This window comes from Mustelus asterias, chromosome 23 (genome assembly GCF_964213995.1).
Source record: "Mustelus asterias chromosome 23, sMusAst1.hap1.1, whole genome shotgun sequence".
Classification (NCBI taxonomy): Eukaryota; Metazoa; Chordata; class Chondrichthyes; order Carcharhiniformes; family Triakidae; genus Mustelus; species Mustelus asterias.
Genome location: NC_135823.1, coordinates 2,681,501 through 2,702,461, shown reverse-complemented (window position 1 = coordinate 2,702,461; position 20,961 = coordinate 2,681,501).

The following is a 20,961-nucleotide window of genomic DNA, read 5'->3' as shown; positions in this document are numbered from 1 at the left end:
TCACACATCAATATCTTTGGTGCTAAACAAATAATTTTGGTGTTTATATACATTGCATCACTGGAATTAGTTTTCTATGTAACAGGAATTACACTATCTAAAAGCTAAACTAAAAGTACCATTATTTGAAATCTCCTTGGTTTTAAATACGATGCTATTGCAACTTCTGAAGGCCTGTGGAATATGAACAATTACTTCGAGTGATCGAGGTTTACAGCATGGCAACAGGCCCTTCGGCCCAACTTGTCCATGCCGCCCTTTCTTTTTTAAAACCCCTAAGCTAATCCCAATTGCCCGCATTTGGCCCATATCCCTCTCAACCCATCGTACCCATGGAACTATCTAGTACTTGTGTGGAACACAAGTCGAGACAAAACTTTGTCATAGAAGCATGGAAGGTAAGACAGGAGGAGTCCATTTGGCCCTTCGAGCCTGCTCCGCCATTCATTGCCATCATGGCTGATTGTCCAACTCCATAGCCTAATCCTGCTTTCTCCCCATAAACTTTTTATCCCATTCGTCCCAAGTGCTAGATCTAGTCACCTCTTGAATGCATTCAATGTTTTGGCATCAACTGCTTCCCGCGGTAATGAATTCCACAGGGCTCACCATTCTTTGGGTGAAGAAATGTCTCCTTGTTTCGTCCTAAATGGTCTACCCCGAATCCTCAGACTGTGACCCCTAGTTCTGGACACTCCCACCATCAGGAACATCCTCCCTGCATCCGCCCTGTCTTGTCCTGTTAGAATTTTAGAAGTCTCTATGAGATCCCCCTCTCATTCATCTGACCTCCAGTGAAAACAATCCTAACCTAGTCAATCTCTCCTCATATGTCAGTCCATTTTACCCACTGCACAAAGCTTTGATCTCAGTGAGAAGTCCCACAACACCAGGTTAAAGTCCAACAGGTTTATTTGGTATCACAAGCTTTCGGAGCGCTGCTCCTTCCTCAGGTGAGTCACCTGATTAAGGAGCATGATAGCCATGATGTGGAGATGCCGGTGTTGGACTGGGGTGGGAATGGTAAGAAGTCTCACAACGCCAGGTTAATGTTAATCAGGTGATGAAGGAGCAGCGCTCCGAAAGCTCATGATTCCAAATAAACCTGTTGGACTTTAACAGGGTGCTGTGAGACTTCTTACTGGATAGTATAGTGTCATCTCTTCAAGAAATCAGTTGCCGTTTTCGTTGAATTTTGAAGTTGCCAAAGTGGCACAAGGTGTGTGGCCCCAGAAAATTCAGTTCTAAAATATAACCACAGTGGTGAGCACTGCTGCCTCACAGCGCCAGGGACCCAGGTTCGATTCCCGGCTTGGGTTACTGTCTGTACGGAGTCTCCCTGTGTCTGTGTGAGTTTCCTCCAGCTGCTCCGGTTTCCTCCCACAGTCTGAAAGATGTACTGGTTAGGGTGCATTGGCCATGCTAAATTCTCCCTCAGTGTAACTCGAACAGGCGCCGGAGTGTGGCGACTGATGCGTGGTTAAATCACTCGGGAGGCTAGATTGTACCTGGGAATTAAAGGCTTTTATTAATAACAAGAATGGAGCATACTATATACAATACAATCCCAGACTGACGGGTCACCAGGCAGTGCAGTGACCTTTATACTCCTCAAGGTAGGCGGAGCCAACTGGAGTGTACCACAGAACAATATCAACAGGTAGAACACCCTAACCCTAACCCCAACAGTGACAACAGTAACATATGTACAAATACCCAGAGTGCTGACCATCTATGGTTCAGTACTCATAGTGGTAACCATCTATGCTTCACCACATTCACCCCTCCTTTAAAACAAAGGCTGGCAGGGCAAAAAAAAACAGAACGAACTGTCCATATATTCACAAGTTCAGTCGTATTGGAGGACCGCACCGTCTCTGCGACCTCCTCAACACTGGCAGTAGCGCCGGTTCTGGTGACCGTGATGACCCTCTCTCCAAGGCCGGACGGCCTCCACAATGGCCTGAGCCTCTTTTGGTGTCCAGTGACTCCTCCAGTTCCTCACGGACAGATGGACCACGAGGTGGCGACAATCTCCTGGACTTGAGCGCGCCTCGAGGTGGCGACAATCTCCTGGACTCAGGAAAGCTGTACACGGGAGTACGAGGGTTGAGTGGTGGTCCCGATACTGCCCGCGCAGTGTCAGGAGGGGAGATAAAGGTCAAGGGGTCCCTAACCAGGGGTGTGGGAGCGACAGGGGTTTCCAAGTCCCCTGCAGGCGCCAGATTTCGAATAGAGACTGTGCCCTCTCGCCCGTCAGGAAATGCCTCATCGGCATATTGAGGGTTGTCGTGGAGGAGATGGACCTGTTCAACCAAAGGGTCAGACTTGCGGGTCCTAACATGCTGCCGCAGGAGGACAGGTCCTGAGTACATCAACCAAGACGGCAATGAGGTCCCAGAGGAAGACTTCCTTGGGAAGGAAAACATCTGCTCATGTGGAGTAGTGTTGGTTGCCGTACACAGGAGGGACCGGATGGAATGGAGCGCATCAGGAAGGACCTCTTGCCAACGGGAGACTGGAAGACCCTTGGACCTCAACGCCAGTAAGACAGCCTTCCAGACAGTAGCATTTTCTCTTTCAACCTGCCCGTCACCCCTGGAGTTGTAACTCGTAGTTCTACTTGAGGCAATCCCTTTTGAGAGCACGTATTGCCTCAACTCGTCACTCATAAATGACGAGCTCCTATCACTGTGGATATAGCTGGGGTAACCGAACAGGGTTAAAAGATCCCGAAATACTTTGATAACCATGGCAGCGGTCATGTCTGAACAGGGAATGGCAAAAGGGAATCGTGAGTACTCGTCAATCACGTTGCGGAAGTACACATTCCGATCTGTCGAAGGAAGGGAGCCCTTGAAGTCCACACTCAGTCTTTCAAAAGGGCGAGTGGCCTTAATGAGGTGTGCCCTGTCAGGTCAATAGAAGTGCGGTTTGCATTCCGCGCATACCTGGCAGCTTCTGGTTATTGACCTGACATCATCCACAGAGTAGGGTAGATTCCGGGCCTTTATGAAATGGAAGAGCCGAGTGATCCCCGGATGGCAGAGATCATTGTGGAGGGCCTGGAAGCGATCCCCCTGCTCACTTGCACAAGTTCCACGCGACAGGGCGTCTGAGGGCTCATTGAGCTTCCCTGGACGGTACATGATATCATAATTGTAGGTGGAGAGTTCGATTCTCCACCTCAAGATTTTATCATTTTTGATCTTACCCCGTAACGTGTTGTTGAACATGAACGCCACGGACCGCTGGTCTGTGAGCCGGGTGAATCGTTTTCCCGCCAAGTAATGGCGCCAATGCCGGACGGCCTCCACAATGGCCTGAGCCTCTTTTTCCACCGCGGAGTGCCGAATTTGAGGGCCTTGGAGGGTGCGAGAGAAAAAGGCGACGGGCCTGCCCGCCTGGTTAAGTGTGGCGGCCAGGGCGAAATCAGATGCATCACTCTCCACCTGAAAGGGGATGGACTCATTGACAGCATGCATCGTGGCTTTCGCGATGTCGGCTTTTATCCCTTCAAAGGCTAAGCAAGCCTCTGCTGCTAGGGGAAAAGAGGTAGACTTTATGAGCGGACGGGCTTTGTCTGCATAATTGGGAACCCACTGTGCATAGTATGAAAAGAAACCTAAGCATCTTCTCAATGCTTTGATGCTAGTGGGTAGGGGAAGTTCAAGGAGGAGACGCATACGGTCTGGATCAGGGCCGAGGACCCCGTTTTCCACCACGTATCTGAGAATTTCCAGGCGGCGCTTGCTAAATACACACTTCTCCCTGTTGTAGGTCAGATTCAGGCGAGACGCAGTGCATAAAAATCTAAGGAGATTGGCATCGTGGTCCTGCTGGTCATGGCCGCAGATAGTGACGTTGTCCAGGTCCGGGAAGGTAGCCCGCAGCCCGTTTTGGTCCACCATTCGGTCCATTGCACGCTGGAAAACCGAGACCCCATTCGTGACGCCAAAGGGAACCCTCCTAAAGTGGTAAAGACGACCATCCATCACAAAGGCCGTATATTTTCGGTCCTCTGGGCGAATGGGGAGCTGGTGGTAGGCTGACTTCAAGTCAATGGTGGAGAACACCCGGTACTGCGCAATCTGGTTGACCATGTCAGATATGCGTGGGAGGGGATACGCGTCCAGCTGCGTGTATCTATTAATGGTCTGACTATAGTAAAAATGGAAAATTTTCGTATTGGAGGCAGGTTGCTAGCGGTGTGCCGCAGGGATCAGTGCTTGGTCCTCTGCTCTTTGTGATTTTTATTAATGACTTAGAGGAGGGGGCTGAAGGGTGGATCAGTAAATTTGCTGATGACACCAAGATTGGTGGAGTAGTGGATGAGATGGAGGGCTGTTGTAGGCTGCAAAGAGACATAGATAGGATGCAAAGCTGGGCTGAAAAATGGCAAATGGAGTTTAACCCTGATAAATGTGAGGTGATTCATTTTGGTAGGACAAATTTAAATGTGGATTACAGGGTCAAAGGTAGGGTTCTGAAGACTGTGGAGGAACAGAGAGATCTTGGATCCATATCCACAAATCTCTCAAGGTTGCTACTCAAGTGGATAGAGCTGTGAAGAAGGCCTATAGTGTGTTAGCTTTTATTAACCGGGGGTTGGAGTTTAAGAGCCGTGGGGTTATGCTGCAACTGTACAGGACCTTGGTGAGACCACATTTGAAATATTGTGTGCAGTTCTGGTCACCTCACTATAAGAAGGATGTGGAAGCGCTGGAAAGAGTGCAGAGGAGATTTACCAGGATGCTGCCTGGTTTGGAGGGTAGGTCATATGAGGAAAGGTTGAGGGAGCTAGGGCTGTTCTCTCTGGAGCGGAGGAGGCTGAGGGGAGACTTGATAGAGGTGTATAAAATGATGAAGGGGATAGATAGAGTGAACGTTCAGGGACTATTTCCTCGGGCGGATGGAGCTATTACAAGGGGGCATAACTATAGGGTTCGTGGTGGGAGATACAGGACGGATATCAGAGGTAGGTTCTTTACGCAGAGAGTGGTTGGGGTCTGGAATGGACTGCCTGCAGTGATAGTGGAGTCAGACACTTTAGAAACATTGAAGCGGTTATTGGATAGGCACATGGAGCACACCAGGATGATAGGGAGGGGGATAGCTTGATCTTGGTTTTAGATAAAGCTCGGCACAACATCGTGGGCCGAAGGGCCTGTTCTGTGCTGTACTGTTCTATGTTCTATAGTCTATGACCATCCGGGGTTTGTCTCCAGTTTTAACCATCACGACTTGCGCTCTCCATGGACTAGTGCTAGGTTGAATGATCCCTTCCCTGAGGAGCCGCTGAACTTCAGATCGAAAAAAGATCTGATCCTCAGCGCTCTAACGCCTGCTCTTAGTTGCGATGGGCTTGCAGCCTGGCACAAGATTCTCGAACAAAGATGGTGGGGTGATTCTGAGTGTCGAGAGGCTACACGTGGAGCGCGCTGGGCAATTTGGAGGCTGCTGTTCTCCCACTGAAAGTGGAGGGAGTGGCCCATCGTACTGCAGGGTCACACTCCTCAGGTGGACCATAAAGTCTAGTCCCAGGAGTATCGGAGCACAAAGGTGTGGTAACACGAGGAGCATGAAGTTCTCATAAACTGTGCCCCGCACCGTTAGGTTGACCACGCAGCTCCCAAGCACGGTAACAGATCGGGACCTCGACGCCATCGAAATTGTCTGTCTGACAATCCGTACTTGGAGACCGCACCATTTCACGGTGTCAGGGTGAATGAAACTCTCCGTGCTCCCGCTGTCAAACAAACAATGAATTAGGCGTCCATTTACCTCTATGCCCATCATGGACTTGTCGAGTCTGTGAGGCTTGGCCTGGTCCAGGATGATCAACGCCACCATTGGGTCTTGAGTGCAACTGCAGGCAGCTGAGATGGTTGATGATGATGACCCCTGCTGGTCGTCTGTGGTCAGTGCCGACCAAAATGGCTGCGCCCATGGATCGCACGTGGTCGGTGGCGCTAAAAGTGGCGGCCCCTGCAGGTCACACGTGTCTTGCGTCTTTGTCGTCAGGAATGGCGGCGCTCTGGAATCGCACATGGTGGAAGACCTCGAAGAAGCTGGAGACAAGGAGACAGGCTCTGGAGAATCACACGCCGCGCTGCTAAGCTTGGAGGGTGGGTTAGCCCTGCATACTTTGGCATAGTGCCCTTTCTTCCCACACGCGGAGCAAAATACTGTTCTGGCTGGACATTGCTGCTGAGGGTGTTTCGCCAACCCACAGAAATAGCACTGCGGGCCTCCTGGAGCTGCCGCCGTCGTCAGGTCCGAGGTTGAAAACACAATCGCGCAGTTTTTCGGAGCCGCTGGGTAGAGTTGGGTCGGCGGCTGTACTTGCCACGATGTTCCCACGTGGTCGGTGGGGTAAGTTTCAAAACTTCTGGAGGCCGTTTCCATCGTGTCAGCCAATTCAACCGTCTTAGCGAGGTCTAGGTTACCTTGCTCTAGCAGCCGCAGGCGAATATACGATGAGCCGATTCCCGCCACGAACGCATCTCGGATCAAATCGTTCATATACTGGGCCGCCGACACTGGCTTGCAATTGCAGGCTCTGGCGAGCTGCTGAAGTTCGCGCAGGTACTGTCCCGTCGTTTCGCCGGGCTGCCGCCGTCGAGTGGCTAGAAGGTGTCGAGCATGGATCTCGTTTGGCGGTTTGTTGTACAGTTTCTTAAGTAGTTCGATGGCCCCTTTGTAGTCTTGGGCATCGCGGATTGATGAGTATACGGTGTCGCTTACCCTTGCGTGGAGGACCCGCAGTCTATCGGCGTCGTTTTGAATGGCTGTTGAGGCATCGATGTAGTCTTGAAAACACTTTAACCAATGGTCGAAAGTGTTCGACGCTCCCGCCGCACGTGGATCTAAGGTAAGCCAATCGGGTTTCAACATTTGCTCCATGGTTTTTTTTTTACCAAAATTTTGTTAGTAATAAAATTGATGCGCGATTAAATCACTCGGGAGGCTAGTTCGTACCCGGGAAATAAAGGCTTTTATTACTAACAAGAATGGAGCACACGATATACAATACAATCCCAGACTAAAGGGTCACCAGGCAGTGCAGTGACCTTTATACTTCCCCAGGTAGGCGGAGCCAACTGGAGTGTACCACAGAACAATATCAACAGGTAGAACACCCCAACCCTAACCCCAACAGTGACAACAGTAACATATCTCCAAACACCCATAGTGCTGACCATCCATGGCTCAGTACCCATAGTGGTAACCATCTATGGTTCAACACAAAGCCTTTCCCCCAGGCCCAGGAATTTGAATTTCAGCTCCCTCTCCCTCCCAAGTGCTTTGCAGTGAGTTGGAGAGAGAGAGAGACTGGGAATGTTCCAATCCGGATCCCACAGGGAGTCCCACACTGCAGGAGGACACCCCCCACCCCCAGAGCCTCTGTCTCTTTGCCCTACCCCCCTCCACTGAGCCCCCGGGAAGTCCCCTGGGAATGCCTGCCTGCTGAACAGGGCAAGTGAAACCATCCTGGCTAAATATCTCATCGCTTAAGAGTCAGAGAGAGAGAGATATCTGATAGATAAATGTGTTACTGAACCCACTCTGGATGCTCCCTCTATCTCGCTCAGTAAGTTTATTGCAGTCTTACTGTGACAGTAATAAATAAACTTCACATTTTTAAACTTTAAAAACTGTCTCTTTCTCTCTCTCAGGAACTTAACTGCAGTGTTAATGTAAGCCTTACTTATGACACTAATAAACAAACTTTAAAACTTTAAATACCCCCATCTCTCTCTCTGTCTCCTTATCTCTGTCTGCGGCCCAGGTTTGAATTGAAATTGGAAAGGCTGCAGAATATCGAGTTAAGTTTCTATCTCCCTTCTCACTCTCTGTCTCTTTATCTCTGTCCCTCTCTCTTTCTGTCTCTTTATCTATGTCTCTGTGTGTCTCTCAGTAACTTCATTGCAGTGTTAATGGTAGCCTTACTTGTGATACTAATAAATAAACTTTAAAACTTTCAACTTTAAAGCTCTCTCTGTCTCAATTCAGACACTGGCTGACTGCCAGATTGAGAGGGGCTCAGTGTTGAGCAGAATGGACAGGCAGTTTGATACAGAGTTGAATGTTTGTCAACATGTTGGGGTTGTGGAAAGGTCAGTGTGGAACAAAGCTGAGGGAAGGTGATTCCAGTTCACATGTTGCTGCTGTTTGGCAATGGGAGTTAGCTTTGCGTTTACAGGGAGCTCTGAAGCCTCATGGCTTTCTGCCTGCCTCTGTTTGAACAGTTTAATATGTTTAAACACTGAGACCTCTGGCTCTTGTTGGGAATATCAGTATACCAGAATACCAGTATACCTCACTGCCCACGCCACCCCCCCCCCCCCCAGTACACCCCCCACCCTGTGTGTGTTGTCCCAAGTCTGGAGACTTCCCCACAGTCCCCTGAAAAGTTTTAAACTCCCTCTGAGAAAACCCCCCATTTTAAAACAAAATCCCTGTGGTGCACAGCAAGTTTAAATTGTATTTTCAGTGTACATGTATTGTGCGCCTTGGCCAACTTTGTTCTGAATGCAGCATGATGGGAAACACAGTGGGAGACAGACCAAATTCCTTGAATACAATGGGGCACCGAAAGGCCGCTTCTCTGATCTGTTTCTGGATTCACGAAAACAATTTGAAATCACAGGCCTGCTGTTGAAGGGGGTAAATTCGTTAATGGGGACGAGGCTGGAGCGGTCTCTCAAGCTGATAAAAGAGGCCCAGGTTCCAGCAAAAGAGTGACTCCTGTCAGCAATTAAAGATCACAGATGTTAATAATGGCCTTGGTGACTGGGTTATGTTTCCCAGGTAAAGGGGAAGGAACCCACATGGGCAAGAAGCTGATTATCTCCTATTCCTGTTGTCAGGTGGAACATTGTTGGCTGAGGTAATAATGTTGAACATTGTGATTGGGTTCTCCAGTCTGATTGACGAGACTGGGTGGAATATTGAAATGTTCAGAATAATATAATAACTTTACCTCGCAATATTATACCCTCAGTGACTGTGTCTCTCTCCTGATGTCTGCATTATCAAATACATTCCTTTTTGTTCTTTAACTATATCCTGTCTTTCTCAGTCTATGTATTGGTTGAGTGAGGTTCAAAAAGTACAGAGCACCCCAGGGGATACCTGAGAACACTCCTCTTCAACCCCTAAGCTACACACCTTTGGCACAGTAAGTAGTCTCACAACACCAGGTTACATCATGGCAACACACCTTTGGACACTCATGGGCAATTAAGCACAGCCAATCCACCCAACCTACTCATCTCTGGACACTAAGGGACAACTTTGCATGGCCAATCCACTCAACCTACAGATACTTGGACACTAAGGGGCAATTTAGCATGGCCAATCCACCTAACCTGCACATCTCTGGACACAAAGTGGGCAATTTAGCATGGCCAATCTACCAAACTGACATCTTTGTGAATTATTGAAACCTCTGCGCAGTGGGATAAAGAGAGAGACAGACAGACACAGAGAGAAAGCAAGTCAGATTGTCCATCCACTCCACGCATCTGCCAGCCAGCCAGCACAGCACAGTGTGTTCCAGGCCTATTCTGCACATCTTTGGACACTAAGGGACAATTTAGCACGGCCAATCCATCTAACCTCCTCATCTCAGGACACTAAGGGGGCAATTCAGCATGGTTAACGGAGCTAACCTACTCATCTTTGGATACTAAGGTAGCAATTTAGCACAGCCAATCCACTCAACCTACTCATCTCTGGGTCCTGAGGGGCAATTTAGCACAGCCAATCCACCTAACCTGCACATCTCTGGACACTAAGGGCCAATTTAGCATGGTCAATCCACCTAACCTACACATCTCTGGACACTAAGGGATAATTAAGCATGGCTATTTCACCTCAGCTGCACATCTTTGTAAATGATTGAACCCTCTGCACAGCGGGATGAAGAGAGAGAGAGAGACAGACAGACAGAGAGGGAGAGAGAAAGCAAGTCAGATTGTTATGCCACTCCATGCATCAGCCACCTTGTCCTGGCACTCCACACATCGGTCAGCCAGCCAGCACTGCACAGTGTGTTCCAGGCCTAACCTGCACATCTTTGGACACTAAGGGACAATTTAGCGTGGTTAATCCGTCTAACCCAGTGGTTCCCAAACTTTTTTCACTGGGCCGCACTTTCGGAATAAAAATTTGCTGGCGCCTCGCCGAATTATTTATAGAGCAGAAATACATTCAAAAACAAAACAAAACAACTCCTCGCAGTGCTTGATTCATAACATAGAACACAACTACTTTATAATATGTTCATGGGACATCCAGAAAGTATCAAACAATGCTTGTTTAAACCATGTTTAAATGTTTCTTTGATTGTCCTTGAATCTTCCCGCCACACTTGCCATCCTCTCTCGCTGCACCAGTGTGGCGCACCGCACCCTTTGGGAATCACTGGTCTAACGTAAACATCTCTGGACACTAAGAGGGCAATTTAGCACGGCCAATCCACTCAACCTACATATCTTTGGATACTAATTGACAACTTAGCATGGTTAATCCACAGAACCTACTCATGTCTGGACACTAAGGGACAATTTAGCATGGCCAATTCACCTGACCTGCACATCTTTGGACACAAAAGCATAATTTAGCACGGCCAATCCACCCAATCGTCTCATCTTTGGACACTAAGGGACAACTTAGCATGGCCAATCCACGAGCCTATACATCTTTGGACACGAATGGACAATTAGCATAGCCAATCCACCCAATCTTCTCATCTTTGGACAGTAAGGGACAATTTAGCATGGCCAATCCACCCAACCTATACATCTTTGGACACTAAGTGGGCAATTTAGCATGGTAATAATGTTTAATAATGTAATAATGTCACACTTCCCCCCTCCCCCCCTCTCCTCCCCATCCTCCCCCCCATCCTCCCCCCTCCCCCCCTCGTCCTCCCACCCCCCTCCCCGCCATCTCCCCCTCCCTCCCCCCATCTCCCCCCCCCTCCCTCCCCCCCTCTCCCTCCCCCTCTCTCTCCCCTCCCTCCCTCCCCCCCCCATTCTCCCCCCTCCCTCCCCCCCCATTCTACCCCCCTCCCACCCTCTCTCCCCTCCCCCATCTCCCCCCTCCCTCCCCTCCCCCTCCTCCCCCCTCCCTCCCCTCCCCCCTCTCTCTCTCCCCCCTCTCTCCCCCCTCTCCCCCTCCCATCCTCCCCCTCCCGCCCCCCTCCCCCCCTCCCATCCTCCCCCTCCTCTCCCCTCCTCCCCTCCCCCCTCCCCTCCCCCCTCCCCTCCCCCCGCCCCCCTCCGCAGCACCAATGCAGCCGCAGCACCACCAATGCAGCAACCCTGTATCCGTCATTGGCTGCCGCAGAATCAGTGCAGCAGCCGTACAGCAGCAATGCAGCATTCCTGTGCCAGTCACTGGGTGCAGCAGCACCAATGCAGCAACCCTGTGTCCGTCACTGGCTGCCGCAGAATCAGTGCAGCAGCAGTACAGCAGCAATGCAGTATTCCTGTGCCAGTCACTGGGTGCAGCAGCACCAATGCGGTGCCAACGCAGCAACACCAATGCAGCAACACCAATTTTTTTTGAAGAAGTGACCAGAATGGTTGACGAGGGACGGGCCGTGGATGTCATCTATATGGACTTTGGTAAAGCATTTGACAAAGTCCCTCATGGTAGGTTGGTGCAAAAGGTATGCTTGCCTTTATAGGACGGGGCATAGAGTATAAAAGTTGGGGTCTGATGTTGCAGATGTATAGAACGTTGGTTCGGCCGCATTTGGAATACTGCGCCCAGTTCTGGTCGCCACACTGCCAGAAGGACGTGGAGGCTTTAGAGAGAATACAGAGGAGGTTTAGCAGGATGTTGCCTGGTATGGAGGGGCTTAGTTATGAGGAGATATTGGGTAAACTGGGGTTGTTCTCCCTGGAAAGACGTAGGATGAGGGGAGACTTAATAGAGGTGTATAAAATTATGAAAGGCATAGATAGGGTGAACGGTGGGAAGCTTTTCCCCAGGTCGGTGGTGACGTTCACGAGGGGTCATAGGTTCAAGGTGAAGGGGGGGAGGTTTAACACAGATATCAGAAGGATATATTTTACACAAAGGGTGGTGGGGGCCTGGAATGCGCTGCCGGGCAAGGTGGTGGAGGCGGATACACTGGGAACGTTTAAGACTTATCTAGATCGCCATATGAACGGAGTGGGAATGGAGGGATACAAAAGAATGGTCAAGTTTGGACCAGGGAGCGGCACGGACTTGGAGGGCCGAAGAGCCTGTTCCTGTGCTGTATTGTTCTTTGTTCTTAGTTCAGCGCCAATGCAGCAACACTGTACCAGTCAATGGTTGCAGCAGCACCAAAGCAGGTAAACTCAGCCAATGCAGCAGCACCAATGCAGCAGGTGAAAGCAGCAGCGCCAATGCAGCAGCCCTGCTCCGGTCACTGGCACCAGCAGCACCAATGCAGCAGCCCTGCTCCGGTCACTGGCACCAGCAGCAACAACGCCGCAGCACCAACAGTGATACACACTGACCCACACACACAGGCAGTGATATACACGGACAGATACAGACACTGACCCACACACACACTGACCCACACACACACACACACACTGTTGCACACTGACACGCACACACACAGTGATACACACTGACCCACACACAGTGATACACACTGACACACACACACACACACAGATACACACTGACACACACACAGTGATACACACTGACACACACACAGTGATCCACACTGACACACACACAGTGATACATACTGACACACACACAGTGATACACACTGACACACACACACAGTGATACACACTGACCCGCACACACACAGTGACACACTGACACACACACACTGACATGGACACTGACCCTCACACACACTGAGACACACGGACACACACACAGTGACATACACTGACACACACATGGACACTGACCCTCACACACACTGAGACACACACAGTGATGCACACTGACACACACAGACAGTGTGACACACACACATACACACACAGTGATACACACTGACACACACAGTGACACACACTGACACACACGTGGACACTGACCCTCACACACACTGATACACACACACACACAGTGATACATATTGAGACACACACAGTGATACACACTGACACACACACACACAGTGACACACACACAGTGACACACACAAACACTGTCACACACATACACACACAGTGACACACACTGACACACACATGGACAATGACACACACACATTGACACACACAGTGACGCACACAGACACAGTGACACACACACACAGTGACACACTGTAAGGGACTGAGGAAAATTTGTGGGGAAGACAGTTACCAGTGTTCTTTATCCCTGGTGGGCTTCAGTGCCCTGTTTGCAGGGTGGGTGCTGTGAACAGGATGCTGTTGGTTGAGTGATGTGGGCTGGGCCAATGGGATTGCACTGGGGGCGGGAGAAAAAAATAAAGGCGCCAGGAAGTGAAGAGGCAGAGCTGGAGAGGAAGAGTGCAGAGAGAGAGAGGCAGAGCTGGAGAGGCACAGAGCTGGAGAGAGAGGCAGAGCTGGAGAGGAAGAGTGCAGAGAGAGAGAGGCAGAGCTGGAGAGGCACAGAGCTGGAGAGAGAGGCAGAGCTGGAGAGGAAGAATGCAGAGAGAGAGGCAGAGCTGGAGAGGCAGAGAGCTGGAGAGAGAGGCAGAGCTGGAGAGGAAGAGTGCAGAGAGAGAGAGCTTTTTCCAGGCAGAGAGAGAGAGAGGCAGAGCTCACTGTTTCATGTCTGTTAATGATATGTGTTATTAAATTTATTTTTGATATTCCGACTTACAGTACTGACATTTATGGGTAAACAGGGAATTAGCCAAATCAACATCAACCGCTAGGAATTCGGGATCCTGTTGATTGAATATTTAAATAGTAGCCCCCATATCGTGGTCAGCAGGGGGTTACATTTTTGGAGGCACCGCTGGGATCATTCCTGTTTACCCATAAGGTCAAATATAATTTTTGTTCTGTCAGTCAGTAACAGTTAACCCAGTAATTACAACAGGAAAAGCTTTACAGTGTTAGTAGCTCACTTAAGACAATGGATTTTTCTCAGGCTGCTGACTGGAGCCGCCAAAAGAATATCAGTCTTTCTCGTGGCATATTACTGAGCAATGTGCCAATAGATACTAGTGAGGAGACCATTGCTGGGGTCTTAAACACAGTGAAAGTCTTTGGTCGCACCAAGATTTGTGGTCGCCGTGGGGATTCTACTGGCACACAGTTGTTCATACTAGTGGAGACTAGCATTGATTTAACCCCTGACACTGTACCTCCAGATGTAGGTATTGAAGGAGAAGCTGGGCCATGGGCTGTGCATACGCTAGAAAGCCTCGTCACACAGGATGCTGTTCCTGAAGAGGACGCTTTCCATACAAAGCTGTTGTTATTACTACAACAGGAAGGCAAGTCGATGGAGGATTTTCAGGCCATAGTATCAGAAAATCAAGCTCCCAAAGTGGATGTGAACATGGATTTAGTGACTGCTATTGGCAAACTGGTGGACAAGTGCAACCAAGTGTCTACCAATGGGCCTAGCTACAGAAAGCTGAGACTGTTTTCAGGACTGAAAACTGTACCCCCAGGTGAGGAAGAATATGATGCCTGGATGGAGCAGGCTACCCAGATGATCAATGAGTGGCAATGCACTGACGCCGCCAAGAGACAGCGTATAGTGGAGAGTTTAAAAGGGGCTGCTGCTGACATCGTTCGATTTTTGAAAGTTAGCACTCCCACTGCTACGGCCACCAATTATTTATCTGCTCTGGACACAGCTGATGGCACCACAGAGAGTGGAGCCGACATCTTGGCCAAGTTCAGACACACATACCAGGATGAAGGAGAAAACCTCTCTGCTTTTCTATATCGCCTTGACAAACTTCTCCATCGTGCTCTTCTTAAGGGAGGAATTACGGCTGCAGACATGAATCGAGCTCGGATGGAACAGCTAGTCAAGGGTGCACTCACTCGAGACATGGTTGCTCTGCGTGTAAGGATGAGCCACACCCTGGACAAACCCCCTTCCTTCTTCCAGCTGATGCGGGAGGTGAGAGAGGAAGAAAATTGGATTAGCGCCAGAGAAGGGGTGAAAGCTACTGCTACCGCAGCCATCGCCAGTGTACCGCAGTCCTCAGCTACGTCTGAGTTGAACAGCCTACGAAATGAGATAAGGGAACTGACTTCTCAGGTGGCCAGACTGTTGAGCGCCGTTCCAGTTACCCCCACATCTGAAAGTACGACAGCAAGGACTGGGTCCGTACAGCAGGCGCCAGAAGCTGCTGTTCGGGACGCGTCGCCCCGAGTGAAAATATCCAAACCACTGCCAGCAGGAATCTTTTGCCACAGGTGTGGGCAAGATGGGCATACAAGGAGAGAGTGCAACGAACTCGAGGATCTGAGGACAGTGAATCAGAAGCTGATCAAAGCAAGCAGACAGCAGGGAAACTTCTCAGGAGCCAGGTGAAGGAACGGTGCTTGGTTCCGTGTGAAATACGTTCCACCCACTGTCCACCCCCAGCGAAGCAAGGCTCAAAACAGTTACCTGCAGGATTAGTGTGGCCCATCTCTGGTGTACCTGTGCAAATAGAAGGAGTTTATGCAAGAGCTTTGCTTGACAGTGGCTCCCAAGTAACCATTTTGTATCGCAACTTCTACGACACCTACCTGAAACACTTGCCTCTCCAGCCACTTGAAGACCTGGAAATATGGTGTTTAAGCTCTCACCAATACCCATATGATGGCTACCTGTCCATACAACTCGAGTTCACTGCCGCTGTAACCGGAGTGCCGCAGACAGTTGACACTTTGGCCTCAGTATGTCCTGACCATGTGAAAGATAACAACATTGCCGTGTTGGTGGGACAAATACCCAGCTGGTGAGAGAGTTGGTGGAGTCCTGTAAAGAACAGGCAGGAGAACGCTTCTTGGGTACTTTGACCATACACCCTGTCCTCCGAGAAGCTTATGAGACACTCACCCAGTCTGAAACAACAGAAGAGGTAGACAAGCATGGTACTGTGTGGTTTACCCAGCACAAGCCAATCACCTTGCAACCAGGACAAGTGTTTAAAGTCACTGGCCTCCCAAAGTTTCCTGGTGATTTCACAGACCAGCTAGCACTGATCGATCAGCCTATTGACACTTTTTCCCCTGAAGAGTTGTGGGTGAGGCCTGAGGTTCATCCTTCATCAGTTGTTTCCAGCAGACGCATTACTGTGACTGTGAAGAACCTGTCATCCAGAGAAATCTCCTTGAAACGTGGGACTCCAGGAGCCCATATTTTTCCAGTAGCCCCTGTTTCTCTGCCGAGGGCACAATGTGCGGATAAAGCTGCAATCGAACTGACCCCTTCCTCTTTTGATTTTGGAGCCTCTCCTATGCCAGAGGAGGCAAGGAGGCGTCTCTGTGAGAGAATGATGGAGAGGAAAGAGGTTTTCTCTCAGCACGAGTGGGATGTAGGTTGTTCTAAAAGCACCAGACATGAAATAAGACTGAAGAATGCAAGGCCCTTCCGAGAGAGGTCACGTCGCTTGTCGCCTGCTGACTTTGAGGATGTGCGTCAGCACCTACAGGAACTACAAAGCCATGGCATCATCTCTGAATCGCGTAGTCCCTACGCATCGCCAATAGTAGTCGTACACAAGAAGTCAGGGAAGGTACGAATGTGCGTGGACTACCGAACCCTTAACCTTCGAACAATACCGGACCAGTACACTGTCCCAAGGATAGAAGACGCTCTTCACTGCTTGTCTGGGAGTAAATGGTTCACAGTCCTCGACCTGAGGAGCGGGTATTATCAAATACCCATGAGTGAGGCTGACAAGGAGAAGACCGCTTTTATCTGCCCGTTGGGTTTTTATCAGTTCGAACGCATGCCTCAGGGAATTTCCGGAGCACCGGCCACTTTTCAGAGAGTCATGGAACATACTGTCGGCGACATGAACTTTCTGGAGGTGTTGGTGTACCTGGATGATCTCATTGTGTTTGGACGAACCCTCGAAGAACACGAGGAGCGGTTGCTCAAAGTGCTGGACCGGCTCCAAGAAGAAGGTCTGAAGCTGTCGCTTGACAAGTGCCAGTTTGGCAGGAATTCTGTCACCTACGTTGGACATGTAGTGTCGCAGGGCGGAATAGTGACGGACCCATCCAAGGTAGAGGCTGTTGTCTCCTGGCCAAGACCCCAAACGGTGACAGAGCTCAGATCCTTCCTTGGATTTTGTGGCCACTATCGCCGCTTTGTCAAGGACTTCTCCAAACTCTGCCGTCCCCTCAACGGACTCCTTCAAGGATATCCTCCCCGTCCCCGCTCCAAGGGGAGTCAGACTGCAAACTCACCTGACAAGACTTACTTCAAGCCTGCTGAACCCTTTGCCTCTCGGTGGAGTGAGCAATGCGAACATGCTTTCCAAGGACTCAAGACCCGGCTCACCAAAGCCCCTGTATTGGCGTTCGCAGATCCACAGAAGCCTTACATTCTGCACGTGGATGCTAGCCTAGACGGACTAGGTGGTGTCTTATACCAAGAGCATGATGATGGTCTACGCCCAGTTGCATTCATCAGCAGAAGTCTCTCGCCATCTGAGAAAAACTATCCAGCACACAAACTGGAGTTTTTAGCTCTCAAGTGGGCTATTGTGGATAAGCTACATGACTATCTTTACGGAGCTACTGTACAAGTCAGAACGGACAACAATCCCCTGACCTACGTCACAACGTCAGCTAAACTGGATGCCACTGGTCATCGCTGGCTCTCAGCACTGTCCACCTACAACTTTAGCCTTAAGTATAGACCAGGCCGGCATAACCTTGATGCAGACACGTTGTCTCGACGTCCACATGACAGCATGACACCAGATGATGAATGGCAAGAAATCCCAGTTCCAGGAGTGCGGGCTCTTTGTCAGACTGTGTCGAGTAGCACACGAGCAGGACACTCCTATCCATGTGTGATCGAACAAATAGGAGCTCATGTGTCTGCAGTTCCCAAGGCTTTCTGTCATACCGTTGCAGTAGTAGCTGATCAGCTGCCCACTTTCAGTCCAGCAGAGCTTCAAGCTGCTCAAAAAAGCGACCCGTGTATCGGAGAAATATGGCTAGCTGTCAATCAGAAGGCACCAGCAAGTCAAATACAGACAAACCATCCTGATCTTACACTTCTGAAACGAGAGTGGGGGAAGTGGTCAATCGAGCAGCGTCTGCTTTACAGGACAGTCAAACAGTCTGACCTACGCTTACGGCGACAGCTTGTGCTCCCCAAGCAGTTCCACCGTATGATTCTGAAGTCACTGCATGACAACAATGGACATCTGGGATTTGACAAGACCTATGCACTCGTCTGTGACAGATTCTTCTGGCCCCGCATGAAGCTAGACGTAGAGACATACTGCAAGACATGTGAACGCTGCATTAAGAGAAAGACTCTGCCACAGAGAGCAGCACCACTTTCCCACATCCAAAGTTCAGGCCCTATGGATCTTGTATGCATTGACTTTCTCTCCATAGAACCTGATTCCCACAATGTGTGCAATGTGTTGGTAGTCACTGACCACTTCACTCGTTATGCACAAGCATTCCCAACCAAGGATCAGAGAGCCATAACGGTTGCCAGAACTCTATGGGAGAAATACTTCATTCACTACGGCCTACCAACTCGCATACATTCAGACCAGGGTCGGGATTTTGAAAGCCAGTTGGTGAGAGAGATGTTGACCATGTTGGGTGTGAGGAAATCAAGAACTTCACCATACCACCCACAAGGTGACCCTCAACCAGTGAGGTTCAATAGAACCCTGTTGAACATGCTAGGAACTCTTGAGCCCAGTCAAAAATCCAAATGGAGTCAGCACATTGCACATCTAGTCCACGCGTACAACTGTACCCCAAATGAAGCTACCGGGTATTCGCCCTACTTTTTAATGTTCGGGAGGGAAGCCAGACTTCCTGTGGACGTTTGCTTTGGCGTGTCAGCGGATGGGACCTCAACAACTTCCCACTTGCAGTATGTGTCTAAGATGAAGAAAGAGCTGCAAGCAGCCTATCAGTTGGCCCAAGCCACTTCCGCTAAAATGAACCAAAGTAACAAGGAGAGGTATGACCAGAGAGTGCGCTACCATTGCTTGAAGCCTGGGGATAGAGTCCTCATTCGAAACCTTGGCCTGAAAGGGAAACAGAAGCTTGCTGATCGGTGGAGTGCAAATCCTTATGTGGTTGAGAGTCAAATGTCTGATCTTCCTGTTTATCGTCTAAAGCCTGCAGATGGTTCGGGACCCATTAAGGTCATGCACCGAAATCATATTTTGCCCCTGGGACAAGAGGTCCAATTGAGCACTGAGGTTGACTCAAAGCCTACTCCCTCTCCAAGAGCCCTCAGGCGCAGAAAAGCAAAAGAAAGGAATCAAACTCCTGAGGTTCACAAAGATGACTCCGCAGCTGATGTGCCCCTGGGAGATCAAAACTCTTCAGACTCAGAGTCAGAGTATGGACATTACTCAGAGGACTTGATCATTGACAATCCGGAGGGAATCTGTGAACAACCGGAACAGGATGTCATGCCTACAGAGTCCAATCCACCCACAAATGCTACAGAAGTGACAGAAGTCGCAGCGAGCTCAGAATCTTCAGAAGGGCTAACTGTGGTGATAGAAGAGATAGTAACTGAGCAAAGGGAAGTATAATCAGACAGTTCTGTTGAGGGCACTTACACTACAGACACATCTAACATAGCCAATCCAGAACCAGAGATAAGGAGATCACAGAGAGAGAGAAAGCCAGCAGACCGTTTCCATTGTACAAAGCTGGGAGAGCCGTGTGCAACGTCTGTAGTAGTAGGACATACAAGTGTTCACTCAGCTATGCCACCCACTAGGCATTTTCCTGAATACTGCAATAGTTGTCATACATGGTGGTGTAACTCCTTTGCTCAGTGCTCGTCATGTATAAATAAGGTACCACTCTTTTCACCCACTATTATACCAGTCATCACACTATAAGGTACATGGTGTAATTGGTTATCTGGGTCCTATGTCATGTACTTCAGCATGGGGGCATGCTGTATTTTTGGTGGGGGGAGAATGTAAGGGACTGAGGAAAATTTGTGGGTAAGACAGTTACCAAAGTTCTTTATCCCTGGTGGGCTTCAGTGTCCTGTTTGCAGGGTGGGTGCTGTGAACAGGATGCTGTTGGTTGAGTGATGTGGGCTGGGCCAATGGGATTGCACTGGGGGCGGGAGAAAAAAATAAAGGCGCCAGGAAGTGGAGAGGCAGAGCTGGAGAGAGAGGCAGAGCTGCAGAGGAAGAGTGCAGAGAGAGAGAGGCAGAGCTGGAGAGGCAGAGAGCTGGAGGGAGAGGCAGAGCTGGAGAGGAAGAGTGCAGAGAGAGGGAGAGGCAGAGAGCTGGAGAGAGAGGCAGAGCTGGAGAGGAAGAGTGCAGAGAGAGAGGCAGAGCTCACTGTTTCATGTCTGTTAATGATATGTGTTATTAAATTTATTTTTGATATTCCGACTTACAGTACTGACATTTATGGGTAAACAGGGAATTAGCCAAATCAACATCAACCGCTAGGAATTCGGGATCCTGTTGATTGAATATTTAAATAGTAGCCCCATATCGTGGTCAGCAGGGGGTTACAACACACTGCCACACACACACTGACACACACACATGGACACTGACCCTCACACACACTGATACACACACACAGTGATACACACACACACACAGTGACACACACAGTGACACACACAAACACATTGACACACACATACACACACATTGACACACACATACACACACAGTGATACACACTGACACACACATGGACACTGACCCTCACACACACTGATACACACTGACACACACACAGTGATACACACACACAGTGACACACACATGGACACTGACCCTCACCCACATTGACA